Raw genomic sequence first — 27,417 nt, 5'->3', positions numbered from 1 at the left:
CCTTTTTCCTGACCCTCACTAGCCCATCAGTGTGGCAAAAAGCCTGAGAGATTCAGGTTAAAATGCACTTACTGACTAATTCAAAGTCATGATTTTGTTGTGTAGTATTCCCAATGGCTTCTCATTGTTTCACATTTCCATGTCTTTTTTGTCTCCAGAAAAAGGTAACAAGAAGAGCATGAGGAGGGATAATCAGAGCAGTGTGTCCGAGTTCCTCCTCCTGGGGCTCCCCATCCAGCCAGAGCAGCAAGGCATGTACTACGCCCTGTTCCTGGGCATGTACCTGACCACGGTGCTGGGGAACCTGCTCATCATCCTGCTCATCAGGCTGGACTCTCGCCTGCACACCCCCATGTACTTCTTCCTCAGCCACTTGGCCCTCACTGACATCTCTTTCTCCTCAGTCACGGCTCCAAAGATGCTCATGAACATGCTGATGCAGACTCAATTCATCTCCTATGCTGGGTGCATTTCCCAGGAATTTTGTTTTGTTTTGTTTGCAGATCTTGACAACTTCCTTCTGACCTCAATGGCCTATGACAGGTATGTGGCCATCTGTCACCCATTGCATTATCCCAGAATCATGAGTCAGAACCTCTGCTTTCTGTTAGTAATTGTGTCTTGGGTCTTATCCTTTGCCAATGCTCTTTTGCAAACTCTACTTCTAGCCCGTCTTTCTTTCCTTAAAGACAGCACTCTCCACCACTTCTTCTGTGACCTTTCTGCCTTAGTGAAGCTGTCCAGCTCAGACACCACCATCAACCAGCTGGTTATCCTCTCTGTAGGATCATTGGTTATTGCTGTGCCATTTATCTGCATTCTGGTCTCTTATGGACACATTGGGGCCACCATCCTGAGAAGACCCTCCATTAAGGGCATCTGCAAAGCCTTGTCCACGTGTGGCTCCCACCTCTCTGTGGTTTCTCTGTACTATGGAGCAATTATTGGACTCTACCTTTTCCCTTCATCCAATAGCACTAAAGACAAAGATGTCATTGTGTCTGTATTGTACACTCTGGTCATACCCATGTTGAATCCCTTCATCTACAGTCTGAGGAATCGGGATATGAAAGGAGCTCTGAGAAACATCCTCAGAAGAGGACCATTTTCAGCATAGTGGGAATTGTCTTTTTTTTATTAATAGGACATGAGACTTCAATACCATGCATGCTTTCTTTTCTCTCTGAATTGCTGTTTGTGAGTCTTGATGTGGCACTCTCTCTTTTCAGCATTTATTTCATCTTGGATACAGTTTCTCTCCCTGTTTAATTGTCTTATTGATCATGAAAATCCTCGGAAAGTTTACAACAAACAACTTGCACATTTTTCCTTTTCTTGTAATACCCTTTTCCTATAGACATTTAAATTTTTATGCATCCATCATTTTTAAAAAATTGGATAGTCTGTAGCCATAGATATTCAAAGCAATTTTTTTTACTTTCTCAAGATAACAAAAATATATCTTTTGGTGGGTTCATGATTTTATTTTTGTAATTGTGTAATAAATGTCAAATTTATTTTTCTGAGTAACCTTAGTTAGAAACCTGGTTTTACTTTTTTTATTCATTTTTATTTATTTATATTTATTTTTAGGGCAAACATAAAATGTTACATATATACGTATGTGTGGACACCATGTGACATTTCCTTTTATGTGTAGAAGTGCATAATGTTGAAATAAAGTATATAAATTTCTTCAAGTACACATGCCTCCTTTCTGTCCAATTGTTCTAAATAGTTTCTTCTAGTTTTTTGGAAATATATGTCATTTTATAACCTGTAGTTACATTTAGTAATCTGTAGTTACTCTGTTGTGAAATAAAGCTCAAGAATTTATTTCTTCTATATAACTATAACTTGTCACCCATCAACCAACATTTTCACCCCTACCTGCCTTATTCTCCCAAGTGGTTTCTACTATCTTATTCATTGTCTTATTCTGGGTTTCGTTGTGCTAGATGACGATAACTAGCCATACAACTTTTTGTTTCTAACTGAGAGGGCCTGGACACAAATTGAAATGAGTCGGCTTCCTATAAAAGGCCAGGGCAATCAATGATCTGGACGGAATAGACCCATGTCCCCAGCAATGAACAAAAACTTGATTGGAGCTGTCCAGATTCATTGAAGGTGAACTGGATATACCATAGAGCAATCAGAGGTTTTTAAAGGTCCACCTGGTGGTGATGCGATTTGTGTCCATTCTTATGGTTTAGTCTCTCTGGTTGTGGACTAGAGAATGGCTAGGCAGGATGCAGGAACTCTAGGAAACCTGAAATGAGCTCAAGCAGGTCTTCATCTCAGTTTAATCCGACTATATTTTACTTCAAAATGTAAAAAGATACCTCCCTGGCCAAGTACATAAATGTAGTATCCTATGTTTCCATATGAAACGGTAAGGTTTTGTCATTAGTTCTTGAGAAACTGTCTCTGCTCAAGGTAAAGGAGATCAACTTCTTTCTATAAATTGATTATGGTGATAGATGCTTTTTGATTTATTATTTCCCTAATTCTAATGTTTAAATGAAGGAGGAAATTCAAATTTAAGAGGGATGTTGTCACTAGCCAAGTGCTGCTATGCTAACAAATATTTAGTGGGAGTGGAATTTAAACTACTGTGTGTGTGCAAGGTCAAATCCTGAAACCTATAAGTCACTTGAATGTTTTTCAAACATAAGCAATTTTTAACCCATGTTACTAGGAAATTATATGTAAACAAAATAATGTATATGGTACATAGTTTAAGTAAATGTGTACATGTACGATGTTGTCTTACCCCTGTATATGTGAGTGTGTTCACATGTGTATCCAGGTTTCCTAGCCCTTCTTATTGCAAAGGCTCTCTTTTCTCCAATGCTATGTTTTGGCACCTTTGTTGAAACTCAGTTGACTGTAGGCACATTGGTTTATATCTGAGTTCTGTTTCATTGGTGTATGTGTCTGTTTTTATGCCAATACTACATTGGTTTACGTTACTATTGCATTCTATATAGTATGTCTTGAAATGAGCTATTGTGATGCCTTCAGATTTGTTTTTTTCAAGATTATATATTTTATCTTCATTGTCTGAGGTCCTATCTTCCAAGTGGTCTACTCTGTTGGTGATGCTTTCGTTTGAGCTTTTTACTTAGTTTATTATTTCTTTCATTTCAAGGAGCACCTCTATTTCCCTGTTGAGGTGATCTTTTGCTTTCTGTATTTGTTTATGTAGCTCCTTGTCGAAGTGATCTTTCATTGCCTATAATTGCTCTCTTATATCTTCCTTGAGTTCACAGAACATTTTAACCATGTACATTCTGAACTCCTTGTCATTTCTTCTGCTGTGGCTGCCAATGATTCTAATGATGTGGTGTCTTTATTTGTTGGGAGCATTTCCTTCCCTTGTCTTTTCATGTTGCTCGAGTGTCTTCCTTTCCAGCTCTGTGGGTCTGGATTGTTATTGTTTTTACCTTATAGGTTCATAGTGCTCTTGTAGGGTTCCAAGACCTCTCCTTTGTGGGGAAAGGCAATGTTAACAGATCCCAATACCAATAATATATAACCTATGAACAATTTGTTGGTATTAAGATGTTTACAGTTTAGTCTCAATGTACAGAAATGTTGAATTCAATTATTATCTAAAATATAATCAGTAGTTTTGTAAAAAGGTTTACAGTTTCTGGTGGTGGACAATGAACTGGGGGGTGGGGCATAGGATGATATGCTGAGGAGGTAGGATGTGAGGGTATAGAGTTAATATATCTTAGGAAGTGTGAAGGAGAAATCTAGTGAAGAGGGTTAGTAGCAAGAGAATAGACAGGAAGTAATTTAGGGTAGGCAAGTACGTGGGATGACAGTAGAGGACATAAAACAAACACACATGTGTATTTAGAAAAATACAGATGTTTAAACAGTAAAATTTGGAGGGGGGAAGAAAAATGACAGAAGAAAAAGGAAAAGAAATAAAAGGGCATTATAACACCTCTATATTATATTATTCAGATGACTCAGTCCTCAAAGTCCTATTTCATGCAAAGTTCCCGGTTTCACATATGTTGGGGGTGTGAGGGCCGGAGGATGGAAGGGTAGAAGAGAAAATCAACAAACCAACAAACCAACCAACAAACAAGAAACTTGAAGGAAGAAGCCAGGGTTGTAGCTAGCTTTAGAGATCCGCATCTTTCCTGCTTCTCTTCTCATCCAATAGTTGGGGTCGTCTGTTGTAAGCTGGTGTCTCTGTCCTCAGGATGGCAGAGGTAATCAGGGTGGGAAGACTGGTCCTGGTGCAGGGTGCCTGAATGTGGGGAGTGGGGAGTGGCACCTGCCAGTCCCTGCAGGGAGACTGCACCTCACGGGTCTCTTTTTGGGACCGCCCATATGGCTGGAGCGCCCAGTACTATCTCCTGTCTTGCCTGGAGGTTTCCCACTTCCTGGTGTCTCCCTCTCCCCCAGCAGTTCCCAACTGAGGAAACTCTCACCCCGGGGCTCCTGTAGCCAGCTCCTTGGTCGCACTGCACACCTGTGTTGGGTTACCGCTGCGGCTACCTGGCCGCTGGAGGTGGGATCTGGGAACTGACCCCACCTAATGTGGCCAGAATGTTGAGCCAAGATGGCGGAGGTCTGCTTTCAGCGCCAGGTGTCTGGTGAGGTGGGGGGAGCGATGGCGTTGTGCTGTGGGTAGGTAGCCGCTGAGTGACCTGCGTGGGAGCGGGGCGAAGTCTTGGCGACCTGCAGATGTGTTGATAGGTGATTCCGCTGAGGCGCTCGTGGACTGGAACTTCGGGCTTTGGGGCCTGCTCCAACGGCGGGCGTCCTACTGGAATGCTGAGGCCCAGAACCCTGCTCCACAGCGCTGGTGATTTCTGCCGAGAGCAGCTGGACAGGGGTCCTCTAACACTCTCGGAGATGGAGGATTCCCACTAGGTGAGGTCGGTCGGCGGGTGGCAGCAGGGCACGGGGCTGCTCACTGCCTTCCCGCCGCCATGTTCTCTCCCAGCCCAGATTTGTTTTTTTGTTTTTGCTTTTTCCCTTAAGGATGCTTGGGCTATTCAGGCTCTTTTGTACTTCCACGTAAGTTTTAGGATTCTTTTTTCTATTCTGTGAGGAATGCCAGTGGTATTTTGCTGGAGACTGCACTGAATCTTTAGATTGCTGCGTAAAGTATGGACACTGTATCCACTCTTCCTATCCATAAACATGGGAGATCTTTCTACCTTTTAGTGTCTTCTTAACTTTCTTTCTTCAGTGTTTTGAAATCATCATCGTGGCGCTCTTTTGCTTCCTTAGTTAAGTTTATTCCTTGGCGTTTTATAGTATTGTTTTGTGACTATTGTGAATGGGATCACTTTCGTAATATTTTTATCAGTTCATCTATTATTGGTACATAGAATAGCTGGTGATTTTCATATGTTAATTTTTTATCCTGCTACTTTACTGAATGTATCAGTTTTAATAGTCTTTTGGAAGAGTCTTCGGACTTTCTATATATAGAATCACATCATCTTAAAATAGAATTTACATGCCTTTTAGTTATTTCTCTTTCCTAATTGCTTTGACAGTTAGTAGTGAGTGTGGCAAAAAAGTGAGTGTGGTCACTTTCATCCTGTTCCTGATCTTAGAGGAAATGTTTTCAGCATTTCTTCATTCACTATGTTGCTAGCTAAGCTGTGTCATAGGTAGGCTTTATTATGTTGAGATATGATCCTTCTATACCCGTCATAACAAGGTCTCATCATGAATTGGTCTTGAATTTTATCACATGGTTACTCTGCATCTGTTGAGATGATCATATGATTTTTGTCTTTCTTTCTATTTATGTGTTACTGTTTTTGTTTTGTGTTTGTTGAACCATCCTTCAGTCCTGCAATAAAACCAGTTTGATCATGTTGTATGATATTTTTGATGTGAACATAACAATATTCAGTCTCCTTGTAATTTGTTGAGGGTTTTTGCATATATGTTCATCAGGTATATTCACTTATAGTTTTTTTTTTTTTAATTTTGTTGTACCTTTTTTCAGGATTTGGTAACAGAGTAATGCTTGCCTCAGTATAAACTTTTAATTCTATGGACTGTTTTGAGAAACACTGGTATTAGTTCTTCAAAAGTTTGGTAAAATTCTGCAGTGAAGATTTTTGTCCTTGGATTTTCACTTTGGAAAGTACTGGGAAATGAGATTGATCAAATTGTGTAATGTGCATGTGCAAATATGGCAAAATAAATCCCACTATTATGTATAATTGTGATGTACCAAAGAAAAATTTAAACTTATTGATTTGATCTCATTAAGTATTATTGATCTATTTAGGTTGTTATATCCTCTTGATTCAATTTTGGTAGGTCACATATATCCAGAAATCTGTCAATTTTTGTTTTTTAGCATACGTTTTCAAAAATCCCTAATCATCCTTTGAGTTTCTTTGTTATTAGTTTCAATGTCTCCTTTTTCACCTCTATTTTTGTTTATTTGGGTCTTCTTTCACTTTTTTTGTGGGTCTAGTTAAGGTTTGTCAATTTTTTTTTTTGTACAGGGATTGAACCCAAGGATGCTTAACCACTGAGCCAAATACTTAGCCCTTTTAATTTTTTATTTTGAAACAGGATCTCGCTAAGTTGTGAAGGGCCTTGCTAAGTTGCTAAGGCAGGCTTTGAACTTGCGATTCTCCTGTCTCAGCCTCCTGAGCACTGGGATTACAGGTGTGTTCACAGAACCTAGCAAGTTTTGCAATTTTATCTTTTCAAAGACCCAAGTCTTTGTTTCATTGACCCATTGTATATATATATATATATATATATATTTTGCTCTGATCTTTATTATTTATTTCCTATCAATAATTCTGGATTTGATTTCTTTTTCTAAGTTTCCTGAGATACATCATTGTATCACTTATTCAAAATCCTTCTTTTTTCTTGATGTAGGCACTCATTGCTTTAAACTTTTTTCTTAGTACTGCTTTGCTTGTGTCTTACATGTTTTGGTATATTCTGTTTCCATTTTCATTTGCTTAGGAATTTTAAATTTTCATCTGACTTCCTCAGTGACCCACTGTTTATTCAGAATCCGTGTATTTTCCCAAATCTAAATTTTCTGTTGTGGTTGCTTTCTAGTGGGACATGGTTGGGGCTTTTATTCTTGATTATTTCAGTGGTCATGCCTGACAGGGATCAAGCAGAGACAGATCGTGACTGTAGCCAGGCAGAATTCCTCCCAGCTGAGGTAGCTGCGGGAGCAGGGAAGAAAAGAACACATTAGTACCGGGCAGTTTCTCTCTAGACCTTTTTAGCTCAGAGCCCTGTTGACAGGTTGACAGCCACAGGTGGGATGTGCTCAAGACTGACCCAGGAGGCCCCTGGGGACTGGAGATCAGTGAAACCACACAGTTCTTTCTCTGCCTTGTCAGTGGTACCGTGTGAATTCCTGAGAGCAGGGTGTCGAGAACTATGTGTGCCATTGCCTTCAATGCTGGCACCCACATGAAATCCCATGTCATGGACTATGCTCCTCGTCTCAGAGGGTAGGCTCCTGATCCTCTGGTTCTTATGGGTTTCACCCTCTGTCCAAACCTGTGACCCAACAACTGCTCTCTAGAATGCAGTACTCTCAGTGGGTTTGTGTCATCATTACCCTACAGAGTTAAATTTTCTTCATCTCATAGCTACCCAGTGAGCCAGGGCAGTGGATATCTGTGGGGTCTCAGAAATGGGAACATGCAGGAGTTTCTGACCACTGGAGCAGTCCAAATTTAGACAGTAAGTTTCTTTCTGAGATGGTTCCTGGCTATAGCACCCTGGTAGTTTTCTGGGTACCCCAGGTTTTTTTTTTTAAGCTACTAAAAGTATTTTTTTTTTAATTTTCCTTACAATGCTGCTGTCATAAGTATCTGGATTTTCAAGGTTTCCACTTTTTTCCAGTTGATTGTGGGTATTCTAGCAAGACGATGTACCTCAATAAGCAGCTGTATATTTATTGCTTTGGCTCTTATTTGTGGAAGAGCAGGTACGGGTTGGGTACCTCTATTCGGTCATCCTCCCAAATTTATTATTTTTTGATACTAGAGATTTAGCCTAGGGGCACTTTACAACTGAATTACTTGCCCATCCCTTTTTATTTTATTTTATCTTTATTTTGAGCAGGGTCTCACTTAAGTTACTGATGTTGGCCTCGAAATTGCAACAATCTTTCTATTAACCTCTAAATTGCTGAGATGATAAGTGTGCATCACCATACCCAGCCTAACTTTATTTTTGATAAACAAAACCTAGTTTTGTTTCTAGTTTTAGAAACAATCTAACTATGTATCAACTGGGGAAGGATAATGGATTATCGTACGTTCCTTCTGTGGAATAATATAGAATAACACAGAAAAAAAATGAATCTCTGATATTTAAAATATAGACTTACTTTCACAACGTTGAGTGAAAACCATTATGTATACAGATTAACAAATGAATGATTCTATTAGATGAAGTTGAAAAATGTGCAAAGTTAATCAGTGATGATAGAAATTAGGAGACCATTTACCCTTGGGAAGGCACAGACTGTGAGAAAAAGAAAGCTTTCTGTGATGTTGGAAATTATCTAAACTTGTCCTGAGTGATCATTTCATTAGTGTAATATATCAGTCAGGTTCTTCCTAGGCGAAAGAACCAATAGGATATGTATACTATGGTTATGAAAGGGGATGTATTAGAATGATCTGTATTATCAAAAATCCAGATAATGCCACAATGGCCGTTTGCATGCTGCAGAACTGGAGGAACCAGTAGTTGCTTAGTTCAAGTAGCTGGAGCCTTGAGGAACTAATGTTGAAGCCCCAGTTTGAGACTGAAAGCCTGGGAACTCCCTAGAGAATTGCTGCTCAGGGCCCGTGTCTGAAGAGTGAAGGAGCCAGATCATGATGTCAGGTGATGCTGACAGCAGCAATCAAAGCACCCACTCAAGAAGAATCAAGCTTGCATACACCTCAGCTTCCTCCTTCCTCCACTTTTTGTTCCATCTGGGCCCCAAGCCTATTGGACAATGCCACCCATGTTCAGGGAAGGTCCCTCCTCAGTTGCTGTTCTACATGCCAATCATCTCTAGAAACACCTTCATAGACACTCCCAGAAGTCTTATTTCTGGGTGTTTTACTCATTTTTTTTTTTTTTTTTTACCACAGTGATCAAAAGATCTGACAAAAACAATTTTAGAGGGCTAGGGATGTGGCTCAAGCGGTAGCGCGCTCGCCTGGCATGCGTGCGGCCCGGGTTCGATCCTCAGCACCACATACAAACAAAGATGTTGTGTCCGCTGAAAACTAAAAAATAAATATTAAAAAATTCTCTCTCTCTCTCTCTCTCTTTAAAAAAAAAACGATTTTAGAGGAGGAAAAGTTTATTTAGGGCTCATAGTTTCAGAAGTCTCAGTTAATGGAGACTCCATTGATCTGGGCCCGAGGTGAGGCAGATCATCAAGGCAGGAACAGCTTAGAACACAAAATTATATATTACTTTGGTATATCCCCAAAGGTTTGTCTCCAGTGACCCACCTTCTTCAGCCACACCCTACTTACCTACAGTTACCACCCAGTTAATCCATATTGGTGGAGTAAGCCTTTGATTAGGTTACGCTTCCCATGACCTAATTATTTCACCTCTGAACATTTTTGCATTGTCTCATACGTGAACTTTGGGGCATGCTTCATATTGAAACCATAATACTAGGCATCTTCAATCAAGTTGACAATCCAGATTAATCATCACAAGTATACAAATGAAAAAAGTTAAGAATTGGAAAATTAAATGGGGCTGGGGATGTGGCTCAAGCAGTAGCGCGCTCACCTGGCATAGGCGCGGCGCTGGATTCGATCCTCAGCACCACATACAAATAGATATGTTGTGACTGCCAAAAAATAAAAATAAATATTAAAAAATTCTCTCTCTCTCTCTCTTTCTCTCTCTCTCTCTTAAAAAAAAAAGAATTGGAAAGTTAAAATTTATGTGTTAAAAAGTATGTTATACCTCAATGAATATTGTCAAGAAATGAAAGTCTTGTTCCTTACTTTAGAAGAGATGCTTTCATTTTGTTTTCTCCATTCAGTATGATGTTGGCTTTGAAGTTGTTAAATATAGCCTTTATAATGTTGATGTCAGTTCCTTCTATTGTTAGTTTCTCTAGCATTTTTAACATGAATGGATGCTGGTTTTTATCAAAGCCTTTTTCTACATTTATTAAGACAATCATATGATTCTTGTCCAGATTCTCAGGCTATCCAAAGATCTTGAATATGTTAGAGGTTAAATTTCACCTCCATTAAAATATCATATCACTAATTATGATGACAAATTCTATTTTATGTTGTGACTTGTTTTTGGCAAATGTATTACATAGAGGATTATTAATTAATTGCACATTTCTTGATGATCATATGATTCTTGTCCATCTTTAATTCTATTTATGTGAATTAAAGATGAATTACATTTGGTGATGAATTACATTTGGTGATTTACATATGAACCAACCTTGCATTCCTTAGATGAAACCCACATGATTGTGGGGTACTATGTAATAAAAAATTTTCAGGATTCAGAAGAATGAGAGAAGCTTGATGTAGAAGAGGATACAGATGAAGTTCTTCCAGAAAATGATATCTAGTACCTGAGAAAGTAGTAATGATATTTGTTAATACAATGAGATCCTTTTTTCTATACTGTTAATCAAATAAGAAATATAGCAGTCATAGATTTACTTTTTACCCTTACACATGTAAGGAAAGAGGGAGGTGCAATGATGTCTTTGGTTTGAGAAGGAAATGTTGTCAATCCTTTGCTTCTAGGAAAACAGGTAGGTTGGTTGGATCTTTGTCACCATGGAGCCAGATGGAGCTACTTTAGCATCTGTACTGGACTTGAGCCAAGAAGATTTTCGACTTGCATTGCAGCTGCACAATGGCCATGATCTCTGTCTTTGCTCAGCTAGGAAGTTTGCTCTCCTGTAGCTCAGGAGTTGGGTTGGACAGCCCACCTCCTGTCTTATTTGGTGAAGAACATTCTATGGACAACCTTTGTTTCAAGTTTCCCCATATGTAATAAAGCAAACGTGGCCTCTCACTCCCTCTTTTTTCCAGTGGGGAAGCTTGACCCCTAAAGTGGTAGGGACATCCACCCCCACTTTCCAAAATTACATCCGTGTGTGTCCTGTGGTCTTTTCCTCACCTTCTTTTTTCTTAGCTTTATTTCTCCGCCAGCCTACTCCTCGCAGAGGAACTGCGTTTCCACCACCCATGCGGGATGTGGGTGGGAATGATCTAAAGGCTTGAGAAGCCATTCCTGAGGTCTAAATATCTTATGGGAATCCTTCACTCAAATGCCAGTTTCAATTAGAGATTTGATATACTGTAAGCAGAACCATATAATATTTATAAAATTTATAAAACCATAATATTTATAAAACTCACATATCTTCCCACCTTGAATAATGACCATATGATATTAATTTTTCACCAGACATTGAAGAAATGCAGTTGTTGATGTATGGAATGAATTTGGAATCAATTCTGTAAGGGGCTTAGTGGAAAGCTGATATTGAATGGTTATTTTGTGGTATCATGAGAATCTTGTAATGGAATACTGACACTATAGCTTTTTGACAGGAGAGATTTGTAGAAACTGTATTCCATTTCCCAGATCTAGTGGTGACTATATTTTCCCCTCTTTTCATCAGAGAATTTAGGTGATAGTTTTAAAATAACATGGGATTCAGAACCAACACACTTGGATTATCACACTCAACCTCCACCCTGTTTTTTGATGACCTCTGATTCACATTTACCCCAAAGCAAACTGAGAAGGCTTTTTGATTCATCGGGTTCCTAACAGCTGCTCTGTGGTTATTGTCATTGTTTTTAAGGGAAGAGGGTGAATTCTCTTAGGCCAACTTTAATAGGGAGTTCTTCTCCCAAGGGAAGCAAAGGAAATGTCTCTAATTTGGAGCTAGGGATGGAGGGATTGCCTCTAGGATCTTTCCATGGTTTGTAAAATTATTACACTAATTGTGAACAAGTGTTTATCTATATATCTATGTTGTTTCACTCTGAAGGGATGACTCTTCTGACCATTGCTATGGAACTTTGAGCCCTTTGGAGACTCTACTTACTTCACTGCATTTCATGTCTTTTAAAGGGAAATGGAAGAATGTTCCCATAGCTAGTACCTGAAGGTAACTGTGCTCATGATCTAATGACCAGTCAGAGTAGGGGTAGAATTGGCAGTCAGTGGTATGATGTGTGTGTGTGTGTGTTTGTCATAAAGCACTCAGGGCCTATAGTCTTTATGAGAAAAGTTTGGTTATGTTAATGGCTAGAGAACTTATTTGACCTCTGTTTCTTTTTTTTTTTCTTTTTAGTTGTATATAACCCCAGAATATACTCTGACATTGTCACTAAGTTATGGAACTCAACCCACTCCAATTCAATCCCCGGAACTCTCCCTGACTCCCTGCTCCTCTCCTTCCACTCCACCAATCTCTGTTCAATCCTTTTACTCTTTCCTTTTTTTTGAAATGGTGTCCTGTGGATATACCTATGCAGGAGCCCATGGTGCCACGTTCATGCATGCACCCACGAAAATTCAGTTAGATGGATTACACTGTCTTCCCTTTTCCTGTCCCCTTTCCCTCCCCCTCAATCCTCTTCATCTAGTGTACTAACCTTTCTTCTATTTTGATGACATGGATGTGTTTGTAGGTGTGTGTATGCATCCACGTTCATGGAGTGCAGCTGGTTCCTAGACTCCACCACTCCTCACATACCTCCTTGTGGAGTAATTTACCTTCAACTAAGTGTCTATCCAAATTTTGAGAAGATAAGGCAGAATCAAGTTTCCATGTAGAACAGTGAATCTCTAAATGATCTTATATTTCATTTTTGAGAGTATATTTATAAAAACATTTCTCCTTTGGTGTACCTTCAACCCCACTAGGTCTTTTGGGAAGTTCCTTGAAATTTTATACCAAATCCCTGTAATTTTACTCATATCCTCTGCCACAATCCAGGTTTTATTTTGTATCTAAACTGCTACCATAACCTCCTATTCAGATTCCTGCTGACTCTGTGGCCATGTTGTAATCTGATCTCTAACCAGCAGACAGACGACTACTTAAAATTTTTATTTGCTTTTCTTCAATCTGAGTTTAAGTGAGCTATTTCTCTGAGAATAGAATTGAAACAATCTATTTTAGCAGAAAAGTCCTTATAACTGATTCTGAATAGTTCCTCACGCCATAACTTTTTCAGGATGACCATAATCTTGACCACAATCCTTTTTTGGTTCATCAACGGCTCTAGCCCTGTCATTTACAAATACATAATTGGAAATGCCTATTTTTATGTCTGTCATGTGACTTTTCTTCTATTAAGAACTCCTTTTAAAGAACACATAGGAATCAACTTCCTCATCTGCTTGGCCTCTTGTAATTCAATGTCTTTCAATGTCATGACTCTACATTTCCTCCACTTTTATTTCTAGGAAATTATCCTATGGATATATAGGCTAATTGTCAAAATCTCATATGAACAATGTAATTCATATCAGTATTGTTAGAAATAGCAAAAATATAAGGAACAACCTACATGCCAAACCGACAGCTAATGGTGATTTTTCATTGTGATAAACTTAATAGTTACTAACCTGTTAATCAGTCACATAACTCAATGTATTATTAATCTCAGGTAACAATAGCATATCAACAAAAATTTTAACTTACTTTGCTGAAAAATGTAAAAACTTTATAGAGTTTCAATCAAGTTGAGAGAATTGGTACATTAATGCAAACTTTACTTAACCCAAATGGGTGATGAGTCCAATCTTGAAACATCTCTCTAGCTCTCAAAGACAAAAGATGCTCAGAGTGAGTGAGTCTTTATATGATACAGATTCTAATTTCAATAGCACATCCTGCTGTCTTTTCCTATCATGTTATGATTGTTCCAATGGAAGGTGTAAAACAAACTGACTTGAAGGAGAAAGAGAAATGAATGCTTAGCAAAGTAGAAGAAATGTTAAAGTTATGACAAGAAAAGTAAAATTAAGAATCTTTGATACAAGAAGTTAGGAATGAAATAAAGGAAGAGGTTTTATTTTATTATTCTAGACAGACACTTAAAAAGAACTTCTTCATTGAGAGATCCTAGATGTGACTGTAAAAGTTAAATATTTTCTGAGTACTTAAATAGCAATGATCTGCTTTGAGCTCAGGGAACAAATGTGACTGGGAAGTGGGAATTTGGATCAAAATTGTTGAGTGCTAAAGAATTTTCTTAAAGGCAGACCTGATGGACTGGTTACAAGGAAAGTCAACAGACATTTAATGTTATTGGCATAGATTCTTGCCCTGGATGACCTTCATGGACTTGATACAGATGATATGTCCACCAACTCCACAGTTCCTGATATCTTGATCCAAAGCAGCCACTGGATTCTCTTCAATTGATAGGATCCCTGGAATTAAAGCATTAGCTAACTTGTGTTTAAGAGGAATGGAGAACGTTAAGAAAGGCCAACAAACCATTAGTGTTTATCTACAAATTTTTTATTAACTAGTTACTGACCTAGCCTTGCAACTAACTCTAATCTCACATTTCCATCATGGACTCCTCAAGTGGGTATGATCTGATGATATTCAGATACTCCATGCTTTCTTCAAAATATATTGTGTTGCTTTCTAGGTATACAAATAATATCCTTTTTTTTCTGAGCCATTACTAGTTTACTAGTGTGGCAAAAGCTCACCATATACAATTAAAACACACATACTAAGTAGTTGAAAACTCTGCTTTAATTTTGTAATAGTCAAAATCACTTCTCATTCTTTCCCATTTCCATCTCTTCTTCTCCAACAAAAGAGAGGAAGAATATGAGGAGGGATAATCAGAGCAGCGTGTCCGAGTTCCTCCTCCTGGGGCTCCCCATCCAGCCAGAGCAGCAAGGCATGTACTACGCCCTGTTCCTGGGCATGTAACTGACCACGGTGCTGGGGAACCTGCTCATCATCCTGCTCATCAGGCTGGACTCTCGCCTGCACACCCCCATGTACTTCTTCCTCAGCCACTTGGCCCTCACTGACATCTCTTTCTCCTCAGTCTCGGCCCCAAAGATGCTCATGAACATGCTGACGCAGACTCAGTCCATCTCCTATGCTGGGTGCATTTCCCAGGACTTTTTTTTCTTATTATTTGGGGGTCTCGATAGCTTCCTTCTGACCTCCATGGCCTATGACAGATATGTGGCCATCTGCCACCCCCTGCACTACACCACCATCATGAATGACAGCCTCATTTTCCTGCTAGTCATTGTGTCCTGGGTTTTATCCTTTGCCAGTGCCTTTGTGCACACCCTCCTCCTAGCCCGTCTTTCATTCTGTGGAGACAACACTCTCCACCACTTCTTCTGTGACCTCTCTGCCTTACTCAAGCTGTCCAGCTCAGACACCACTGTCAATGAGCTGGTCATCCTCACTCTAGGAACAGTGGTCATTACTCTGCCATTTATATGCATTTTGATCTCTTATGGCCGCATTGGGGCCACCATCCTGAGAAGACCCTCCATCAAGGGCATCTGCAAAGCCTAGTCCACATGTGGCTCCCACCTCTCTGTGGTTTCTCTGTACTACGGAGCCATTATTGGACTTTACTTTGTCCCCTCATCCAATAGCACTAATGACAAGGTTGTCATTGTGTCTGTGTTGTACACTCTGGTCACCCCCATGCTGAATCCCTTCATCTACAGTCTGAGGAATCGAGATATTAAAGGAGCTCTGAGGAACATCCTCAGGAGAGGACCATTTGCAGCATGATGGAAATTATCTTTCTTATTAACTAAATATGACATGTTTCAAATCCAAATTCCTCACATACATTCTTTCCACTCGGAATTGCTGTTTCTTTATAAATCTTGATGTGGCAGTTTTTATTCCACCATGTTTCATTTTGGATGTAGTTTTTGTCTTGTTTTAATTGTCTGTAGATCTTCAAAATCTTGGGAAAGATTTTTTTGCAAACATACATGCACAATTACTTTTCTCTAATTTTTTTCCAGTTCATAATGTATTCTTTCTCTAGGAACATTTAAAATTTTTATGTGGTCACAGCTTTTATCTCTGTTCTCCCTTTTGACAGTTTATAGGCTTTGATAGACTTTTGTAGCAAAGCTTTTCCTTTTCCTTTCTTATGATAAATATATTTTCTGGTAGGTTCATGGTCTCATTTTTGTGTCTAATTTTGTGTTACATTTGGAATTTACTTTTGCTAGTAAGTTTAATGAGAAATGTAGTTAAATCTTTGTTTATAATTTCTTATTCACTTTTTTAATTTACACATAAAATTTTGGTATGTATTCATGGTATGCCATAGGTGCTTTGATACATGTGTACATTGTGTATTATTCAAATGATGGTAAGCACATTTCTTTCCTTGAACACTTTTTATATTCTCTGTGGTCAAACATTTAAAAGTCTATATTCTAGCTTTCTTGAAGTATATACAATATTATCATTAACTCTAGTCAACCTGTGCAATCCAACAGCCCAGATTATTCTTCCTATGTATCAATGAAGTAGCTATTGACCAAACCTTCCTCATTTCTCCTTTCTTCTGTTCTCCCCAACTGCTTGTATTTCCTTAACCATTGCCCCAATTATTTTTAATTTTGTTATTAGTGTGACTATATCTAGGCCCATGATATTTTTTTTTTCTCAAAGAGTGTGGCCCTTGTTACAGATTGAAATGAGACAGTTTTCTGTAAAAGGTCAGCACAATGGTCCAGATCAAATGGGTACAAGACCCAAGTGGTGAACAGTGGTGAACTTGGTCATCCCTCTGTCTAGGTTCTATCAAGGTCACATGGGGGTAAGGCAAGCGTTGAGAGTAGAGATTATTACAAGGCCTTCCAGGAGATGCTATCATTATGGGAAATTAGTCTTTTCCATTAAGGGTGTTCAACCTCTTTGGGATGGGTTGGAGAGAATGGCTAAGCACGGTATCAAGAAGTCAGGCCACCTGAACTGAGTTCAAGTAGAAATTCAGCACAGTTTAATCCAATCATATTTGATTTTAAAATGAAGAAAAATACTTTCTTGCCCAACTCATAAATCTAGTGTTTTGTGTTTCCATCTGAAATAGTTAAGTTTTGTCTTTAGCCCTTAAAAAACTGCTTCTGCTAAAGGCCAATGTACTTAGCTTCATTGCTGTAAGTTGGTAACTGTGAGAGATGTTTCCATATTCCTTTAACTCTAGTATTTGATATAAAGGAGAGAATTCATATTTCAGGGACATTTGGTAACTATCCATGGGTTATTAAGCTACCTATATTTAGATGAATTGTATTCATACTAAATGTGTGAATCAAATCCTGAGACATAAGACACTTGGATATTTTTAACTTGAGTTTTTATTTTACTGGAAATTTTACTTTAATAGTTATAAAACATTGAGATAACAGATGAAAATATTCAGTTTAAATATATAAATGAATACATAATATATTTTACATATATATGTGCATGGGTCTTGATATGTGACATGATAACATTATAAATAATTTATAGAAATAGTCACTTAAAAAGTTGTAGGTTTAAACAAAAACTAAATACTGTTGAAGCTCCTTCAGTAGTCCTTCATCAACGATATTTCCTTTCTTCTTGAGGGTAGCCAGTATCTTCACTCTTTTCAATATATGCTTGGGTTTCTCTAGGGTTTTAATACTTCTTCAGTGATCCATAAATTTTGCCTGATTTAGAACTGCATATAAAATTAAATTGACTATATTTATTCTCTGACATTTTGCCTATGCTGTTTTCTATTGTCCGTGTGAAATTCATCTATATGTTTTCATATTCCACTCTATACTGCTTTATTTTTTACATTTGTTCTTTTTAGGTATATGACAGCAGCTTGTATTTTGACATATTCTACATGCATGGAGTGTAACTTAGTCTAATTAGGTCACCTGTACTGTTTTAATGATTTTTTTTCATTTACAACATTTGCTATTTTGAAAAATGCTATTACATACATTCTTATGTGTGCATCCAGTGTGTGTATCAAAGTGATTCTGTAAATTGTACACACTGAAGAATTACTGGATTTTAGGGCAATGATCACTGCTAAACTCTTCTACAAAATAGTTGTACTGAGAAGCCATTCTGAAAAGAAACATAAAGCATATGATTTCAAATAATTTCTAATATCCTAGAAAATGCAGGGCTGGGGTTTTAGCTTATTGGTAAAGCACTTGCCTAGAAGGCGTGAGGCACTGGGTTTGAATCCTGTGAGTGTAACACACCCACCTGACCTAATTAATACTGTGTTTGGAATCCAAGATAGGTGTCATCAGGAGTCACAACAGGAGAACACCCGATGGTACCTGATGTGATAATAATCAACAAGACCCAGTTATTACAGCATGTGAAAACGCCCCCTCCCTAACAGAATTTTCTTCTAGAATTCACTAGTGAATCTTATGCTTTACACTATGTTTTAACAAAATATATCTAAATTTTGAAAAATAAAGTATTCCCTTGCCCTGTGTACATAATGATATTATACCATAGGTTTTTAAAAATTTTTACCTGTTATTTTTAGTTATATGTGACAGTAGAGTCTATTTTGACATATTTATACAAACATGGATTATATTTTATTTAAAATAGGATTTTAGTTTTGTGGATATACATAATATTGAGATTCACTGTGGTGTATTCATATATGTGTGTAGGAAAGTTATGTTAGATTCATTCCATTGTCTTTCCTATTCCTATCTCCCTCCCTTCCATTTATTCCCCTTTGTATAATCCGCTGAACTTCTATTCCACCCCACCTTGCTGTGTGTAAGCATCCACATATCAGAGAGAACATTCAGGCTTTGATTTCTTGGTACTGGCTTACTTCACTTAGCATGATAGTCTCCAGATCCATCCACGTACTGGCAAAAGTTATAAAGTCATTCTTTTTTATGCCTGAGTAATATTCCCTTGTGAATATACACCACAGTTTCTTTATCCATTCATCTGTTTGGTTGTAAGGGCACTTAGTTTGGTTCCATAGCTTAGCTATTGTGAATTGTGCTGCTATAAACATTGATGTGACTGCATCACTGTAGTATGCTGATTTTAACTCCTTTGAGTGGGATTTCTGGGTAAAATGGTGGTTGCATTACAAGTTTTTGAGGAATCTTCATACTGTTTTCCAGAGTAGTTGCACCAATTTGCAGTTCCACCAACAATATGTGAGTGTATGCTTTTACCTACATCCTTGCCAATATTTATTTTTTGTTTGTTTGTTATAATTAGTTATACATGATGGTAAAATGCATTTTGACTAATCATACATAAATGGAATATAACTTCTCATTCATCTGGTTGAATCTAGATTTACCAACATTTATTGTTACTTATATTCTTGATACTTGCCATTCTGACTAGAGTGAGATAAAACTCTCATTGTGGTTTTATGTGGAGTTGTTAATTTTTAATGTAGTATGAGGTAGAAATTCATTTAAATATTTTCTCCTTTTAATAATAAAGTATTTCAATTTAATTTTTAATAATGCATCTTTCTCCACTTCTCTGCAATACCAACTATAACATTATATTTTTCTAGATGTATAAACTGCTTTACATGTGGGTATACATCTATATGACTCATATGCCATACTTATTTTTTTTAACTGGTTTATTCATAATTCTGTTTTTGATATGCATTATTATTCTATTTGCTGAAACTACATTTTATGAAAAGTTTTAATATGTGGGATGACAATTAGTGTTGAATAATGTATACCTTATGTTTCAGCATGTCTATTTCTGAGTATACAAACCATGAAAACTAAGTGTTTGTGCTTGATGAATTTCCTATCTGAGAATGTTTTTAAAAGCACTGGTTATGGATAAATATAACTGCATAAATATGTATGATTATATGTGATAAATACACATATGCAATAAAAACCCCTTAATAGTCTAATTAACTGACAGTTCAGCTTGTTTGCTACCACACCATAGTCCCATCTGCTCTTTTTTTATAGAAATATTTTAAATGTGTAACATACAACATTATTAATTAGAAACTTCATTACTCATAGACAAAAATATAGACATAGCAACATTGTTTTAACTGTAAGCTTGGGAATGCTAATCAGATTTTTGTCTCTATAATCATGGAATAATATCAAATAATGAGAGTGAACTCTTTTTCTCCTCCTCCTCCTTCTCCTCCTCCTCCTGGGAATTGAATTCATGGGTGCTTAATCTCAGAGCCACATCTCCAGCACTTTTTATTTTGAGACAGGGTCTCACTAAGTCGCTGGGGTGTTGCTAAATTGCTAAGGCTGATTTTGAATTTGCCATCCTCCTGCCTCATCTTCTCAAGTGGCTGGGATTGCAGGTGTGAGACTGTGCCAGGTCGGATTGAACTCTTGATACGTACAATGACATAGATTGATTTATCATTCTAAGTGAAAACCATTATATCTAAAAGATTATATACTGCATGATTGTAATTAAAATGAACTTAAAAAGCATGCAGAAAACTCAGGGCTGGTTGAGATCCGAAGACCATTTACTCTGGGATTTTCATACCGTGAGGGGAAGAGGAGAGCTTCTGTCAGGATGGAAGTTGTCTATCTCTTGACCCAAGTGATCATTCCAGTAGAGTGTACCATGAAAAAATCATAAGAGGTGGACATTTAAAATTCATGTTTTACATAAGTGTAAATTACAACATCTCAATAAAAATTATTAGGAAATCACAAATAATAAGCTTCTATGGAATGTGTTTGCAAAAGAAATTATGACATAAATTGAATAATGATATAATATTGTAGAAAAGGGAAAACCTTACCTACACCAGGCTGGACTGAGAATTAATCTGAAATAAGAAGAATTACACTATTGGGAAAATGAACCTAACAGCTATTTGCATAACACTTCATCCACCAGTGGCGGAGTGCACATTTGTCTTCAAACCAGTGGAATATTCTCTGAAAAGACTGTATTTTAGTATCCCAAACAAGTCTTAAGAAGTAAAAATAAATTAATAAATAACTAAAACATAAGAGAAAGAAAGCAAAAAAGAGTAGCACGTATCTTCCTTGAGCATAGTGGAATAAAGCTAGAAATCAGGAACAAGAGGAACTTTGGGAATGATACAAAGACCTGGAAATTATACATCAGTCTTTTGAATGACCAAGAGATTGTCATGAAGAAATCAAGAGAAGTGAAAAAATGTATTGTCATATGAAAATGAAAACTGGACCCATCAACATCTGTGAGATGTAGCAAAAGTGGAAAGATTATTATCAATAAGTGCTTAAATAAAAATAGAAAAATTTCAAATAAATAACCTAGTAATGAAATTCAAGAAACTAGAGGAGCAAGAACAACCAAACCCCAAATTAGAAGAAAGGGAGTTACAAAGATCAGAGATGTAATAAACAACACAGAGACCCAAAATACAAAAGGCCAACAAAATCAGAAATTTTGTTTCTGAGGAATTTAACAAAATTGACAGAACATTGACAAGACTAAGCAGGACAAATAGAAAAAATAACCCAAATAAATAAAATCAGAGATGAACAAGGACACAGTACAACTGATACCACAGAAACCCAAAGGATCACTAGTGACTACTGAAAATAATTGTAGTGAGCACAGTGGAAAACCTAGAAGAAATAGACCAATTTATGGATATTTATAACCTACCCAAATAAACTGTAAGTGTATAAAAATTAACAGATCGAGAATAAGTAATAAAGTTGAATCATTAACTTAAAATGTCTTAACAAAGAAAAGCCCTGGATGAGATGGCTTCGCTGATGAATTTTACCAACCTTTCATAACCCACTTGAATCAAATATATGAAATAGGATATGTCAAGAGCTTTGTAATGTTTTGAACAACTAATAATAATAATTTAAAAAATTCAAAGAAGAACTAACAACAGTTTCTCAAATCCTCCAATGAATTGAATGGTAGGGAATCCTTCCAAACTCCTTCCAGTATCAGCCTGGCACCAAAATCAGCAAATGGCAAAACAAAAAAATGAAAACACAAACCAATATCTATATGAACAATAGGTTGTACATAACTGCAAAATTTCTCAAAAAGTGCTAGCAGATCAAATAAAATACACAGAAAGTCTCACACAAAGGACTGTGGACATAGTTCAGTGGTGGAGCACGTGTTTATCACACATGAGTCTGTGGGGTGAGTCTCCAGCACCTCCAAAGAAACAAACACCATCATGATCAAGTGCAACTTGTATCAGGAATCCATGGATGATTTTTTTTAATGGATTAACATTCACAATTTGTAAAAATAATACAACACATCTACAGAGTGAGGATTAAAAACCATATGTTCATGTCAATAGATACAGAAAAATCATTCAATAAAACTAGCATCCCTTCATGATAAAAACTAAAAAAATTAGATATAGAAGAAATGTACATCAGCACAACAGGGGTACGGTATGACAAACGCAGCCTTAATAAGTGAGAATGGGGAAATGCTTTTTCTCTAAGATCAGGAGGAAGACAAAGCTGTCCACTTTCATTACTATTAAATATAATATTGGGGATCTTAGAGCTTTTAGGCAAGAAAAAGAAATAGAGGCTACCAAAATCAGAGGAGATCAAATTATTCCTGTTTGCAGACAACATGAATTTTTATATATCTTCTAAAGATTTAGAAAAAAACCCAACCAAACTTTTAGACCTGATAAACACATTCAAGAAGATTGTAGGATTATAAAAATCAGTAGCTATATTAGATGTCCATAACGAAATTACTGAAAGAAAAATCAGGAGAGACATTTCATTCACAATATCCCCATCAAGATACCAATGAGATGCTTCACAGAACTGGAAAAAAATTGTCCTAAAATTCATTTTGAAGGTTAAAATACCCAGAAAAGCCAAAGAAATACTGAGAAACAAGAGCAAAGCTGGAGGCATCACAATTATACTACACAGATATAATAAAAAATTAGGCATGATATTGGTATCAAAACAGACATGAAGATCAATGGAAAAGAATAGAAGACACAAAGAAATTCACATGGATATAGAAATGTGATCTTTCAAAATGGTGCCAAAAACATACACTGGAGAAAAGACGGCCTTTTAAACAAATGCAATACTAGATACATAGGCTTGTGGTTTCAGAGATTCAGTCCGTGGTGGCCAACTCCATAGCTCTTGGCTGGAGGTAAGGCAGAACACATGGCAGAAGGGCACACTGGAGGAAGAGTGCCCAGTTCACGGCATCTAGGAAGCAGAGAGGGAGAGGGGGAGATAGAGGAAGTCCAGCCACACCTTAGCTGCCTAGATTTACCACTCATTAATCCATTCAAATTATTAATTTATCAAATGGATTAATCCACTGATTTGACAATAGCTCTCATATTCTAATCAGTTCTTTTGGGGAACAGCTCATATCCAGACCATAACAACAGCTGATAGTATGTAGGTATGTTTTTGTGATAATTCATCCATTTTTGCACTTCAGGCATACTCATTTCTGTCTGTGAGTATTACACAGCCATTAAAATACTTATTTTTAAGAAAGCAAGTTTGGTTTATAACATTTAAAAAAAACAATCACAATAAATAGTCACACATCTTGACCTTGAATAATGAGCACATGATATTAATTTTCTACCAGGCATTGGGGAAATTGAGTTGGAAATATATGGGATAAATTTTGTAATGGTTTAGTGGAAGGCACGCATTTTTAAATGGTTATTTTATGGTATTGTGTGAATCCTACACTGATAGAATGTCGACTCCACAGCTTTGGGCAAGAGGCAGATTTATAGAAATTATGTTCTCTTCTCTAGGACTGATGGTGATGATGAAATATAGTTTATCTCACTCTTTGGTCATAGAGTAAAGATATTAGAGTGTTTCTGGTGTTTTTGAAATAATGGGATTGAGAAATGAGATATTGGTTAACAAGCTTAACCCCATTATTCCAAACTCAGAATGAACTTTTCTAAAGGTGAACTGGTAAGGCAGTAACCTTTGTGAACCACCAAGTTCCTAATTGCAACCTCTGTTTATTATCATTACTCCTCCAAGGGTGAATTCTTTTATTCCTGATTCAACAAGTAATTCTATCCCCAAAGGGAGAAAGGAAATGAAGCAATTATATCCTGTTTGTTCCTAATTTGGAGATGAAGTGGAGGTTGTCTCCTAGGACTTCTGTATGGTTTTCAAAATTAACTCAGACCATTGTTCAGATGCTGTGAAAAAATATATAGCCATATACCTGTCTTTTTTGTTTTGAACTGATAGCTCTTATGCCTATTAGGGTGGATCTCTGAGCCCCTTAGAGTCCCTCACCTGTTTTCACTGTATTCTATGTCTTCTAGAGAGAAACTGAAGAACCTTCACATGGTATGTAGCTTAAGGTATCCGTGCTTATAATCTAAGGGGCCATATTACTGCATGAATTGAATCTATGTTAAAATGTATAATTGCATATGTTTGGGGTGTGTGTTTATATGTGCCCAGCATGTGCTACTGATCTTTAGACTCTACCCCTCCTCACATGAGAGGATGACAGACAGCTCCATGTAGAGTAATTCATCTTGAATATCTATCTAAATTTTGAGAAAATAGGGCAAAACCAAATCTCCATGCAGAATACTTTCTATCTGATCTGGTATCTAATTTTTTAAAAACCAGTGAAGAAATATACTTCCTTTGTCTTATCATTAGCTACTTTTAGGTCTTGCTGGGTTTTCTTCCAAATTGTATTCCAAATCTCTGTAATTTTATTTATCTCTGCTGCCATGATATAAGTGTTATTCTGTACCTAAAGTGCTGCAATATATTTCTGCCCTCATTTTTGCCATACTACAATATGATCTCCACTCAGTGGACTACATGCTATTTAAATTTCTTAGTCAATTTTTTGCTGAAACTTTTTCTTTGGTATATTATTGTCCTGAAAATAAAATTGAAACTTTCCATTATGTTAGAAGATGCCTTCTATAGTCTGCCTCCTCAACAATTCACCAACCCATATCTGTCTCAGACTGCCCATGGTCTTGAATTTTCTCCATTCCTCAAATGCCTCAGCCATGACTTCTCCAAACACTTCACTAAAGTGCCCATTTTTAAGATCTTGTGTCAGTTTCTTCTCTTAAGAGCATCTTTTAAAGAATATGTAAAAATAGACATCCTCATTACTGTACATTCCTATAATTTGACCATTCATCAAAATCATGACTATTCTGATTCTATTTCTATGAATTCATCCTGAAGATACATATGTCATCATATAAAATTACTTATAAATAACATTATTGATTGCAACGTTGTTGGAAATAGGATTATAAACAACCTAAATTTCCTGCAGACAGATAATTTCGTTTTCATTGTGATGAACTGATTATTAATCACATGGCAATGAGGAGTATAACTGAATGTATAATTCACCTCAAGCAATAGATCCTATTGAGACTATTTTTAATATAGTAAGTTTACAAGTATTAGTATTTTAAAGATAGTTTGAATCACATTGGGGAAATGGGTACCTTAAAGTATACTTCAGTTCACCCCTAAATGAGTGATGAGTCACTGAGTGAGACACCTCTGCTGCTCTCAAATACAAAGACCTTAGGATTAAGTCAGTCTATGTAAAGAATATGGGTTGTAACTTTTGGTAGATACATCATCATGTTCTCTTTGCCTAATATTCTGTGATTGTTCACATGGATAAATCTGTGACCCACTGACTCAAAATAGAAAAATGGAGGAATGATCAGCACAGCATAAAAATGTTAGAAATATGACAAAGATATCAGAGAAGATTCAGTGGTGTACAAACTGGGTTAGTAACAAAAAAGTGGTGAAAAGGTTTTATTTGTTGATGCTAGATAGACATTTACAGAGATTTTCTTTGCTGTTCCTGATGACTTGAATAAGAATGATCTGGTTCACTCATACATTGTTGGTGGGATTGCAAATTGATGTAACCACTCTGGAAAGCACTGTGGAGATTTCTTAGAATCAAATGTATGAAATATGATATGTCAAGAGCTTTGTAATGTTTTGAACAACTAATAATTAAAAAATAAATAAATAAAAAAGAAAACTTGGAATTGAACTACCATTTGACCCAGCTATCCTGCTCTTCTGTTCATACCCAAAGGACTTAAAATCAACAGAGTACAGTGACACAACCACATCATTGTTTATAGCAGCACAATTCACAGTAGCTAAACTGTGGAACCAACCTAGCTGCTCTTCAATAGATGAACGGATAAAGAAATTGTGGTATATTTACACAATGGAATATTACTCAGCATTAAAGCAGAATGAAATTATGGCATTTGCAGGTAAATGGATGGAGTTGGAAAATATCATGCTACGTGAAAAAAAGCCAATCCCAAAAAAGGCCAAATGTTTTCTCTGGGATAGGTAGATGTTGATCCATAATGGGGGTGGGGCAAGGGAAGAATGGAGGAACTTTGGATTGGGCAGAGGAGATTGAGGGGAAGGAAGAGGACATGGGGGTGCGAAGGATGGTAGAATGAGATGGACATTATCACTCTGTGTACATGTATGATTGTATGAATGGTGTGACTACATTGCGTACAACCAGAAAAAATGAAAATTTGTGCTCCATTTGTGTACAATGAGTCAAAATGCATTGTGCTATCAGATGTAACTAATTAGAACAAATAATAATAACAAAAAAAGATCTGCTTTGAGCTGAAGAAATACAGGATATAGGATTTGGAAGAGACTCTACATTTTTTTCCACATTCAAGAAAATTTCCTATAAAAAGACTGATGAGAGATTGAAAATGTTGAGTGAATTGTTGAATGAAAGAATTTTTTAATGGAAAAACTTATGGATGTATTAAGGGTCCATAAATATGGATGTATTTAAGGTCACTAAATATTTTATGACCTTGACATAGATTGATTCCCTTAATGCTCAAAACAAGCCCATGTGGTTCTCTTATCTTGATCTAACTCATGGAAATATAGCATTAGTCTAGTGTTTCATAGGCCTGGGGAAGGCAAGAGAGGCCATCAGATTAGACATCTCCCAGTGGTCTCTATTGACTGGTCACTAACCTGGCCTAGAACATAATTTCATAAACTCGTATTTCCATGATGAACTCATGGAATACTCATGTTTGAAGTATATGTGATCTGATAATCATTGAAATATTTCATGTTTTCTCCAAATGATGTTGTGTTGGTTCCTGGGGGACAAAAATGTCCTTTGTCCCGACCATCGATAGCTCACTGGTGTGGAAGAAAACCTGAGATATTTGAATTAAAATGCATATACTGACTACTCCAAAGCCATGTTTTTATTGTGTAGTAGTCACAATGACTTCTCATTCTTTCACATTTCCATCTCTTTTTCGTCTCCAGAAAAAGAGA

General features: G+C 36.9%; 1 pseudogene; it reads left to right on the top strand.

The window, feature by feature from the left end:
• The first annotated feature begins 178 nt into the window (after window positions 1-178).
• Window positions 179-15,808, top strand: LOC107152209 (annotated as a pseudogene).
• Window positions 15,809-27,417: the final 11,609 nt, after the last annotated feature.

This window comes from Marmota marmota, unplaced genomic scaffold, assembly GCF_001458135.2.
Source record: "Marmota marmota marmota unplaced genomic scaffold, marMar, whole genome shotgun sequence".
Taxonomy (NCBI): domain Eukaryota; kingdom Metazoa; phylum Chordata; class Mammalia; order Rodentia; family Sciuridae; genus Marmota; species Marmota marmota.
Note: the sequence above shows the minus strand (reverse complement) of the source record. Positions and strands in the feature narration are given on the sequence as shown.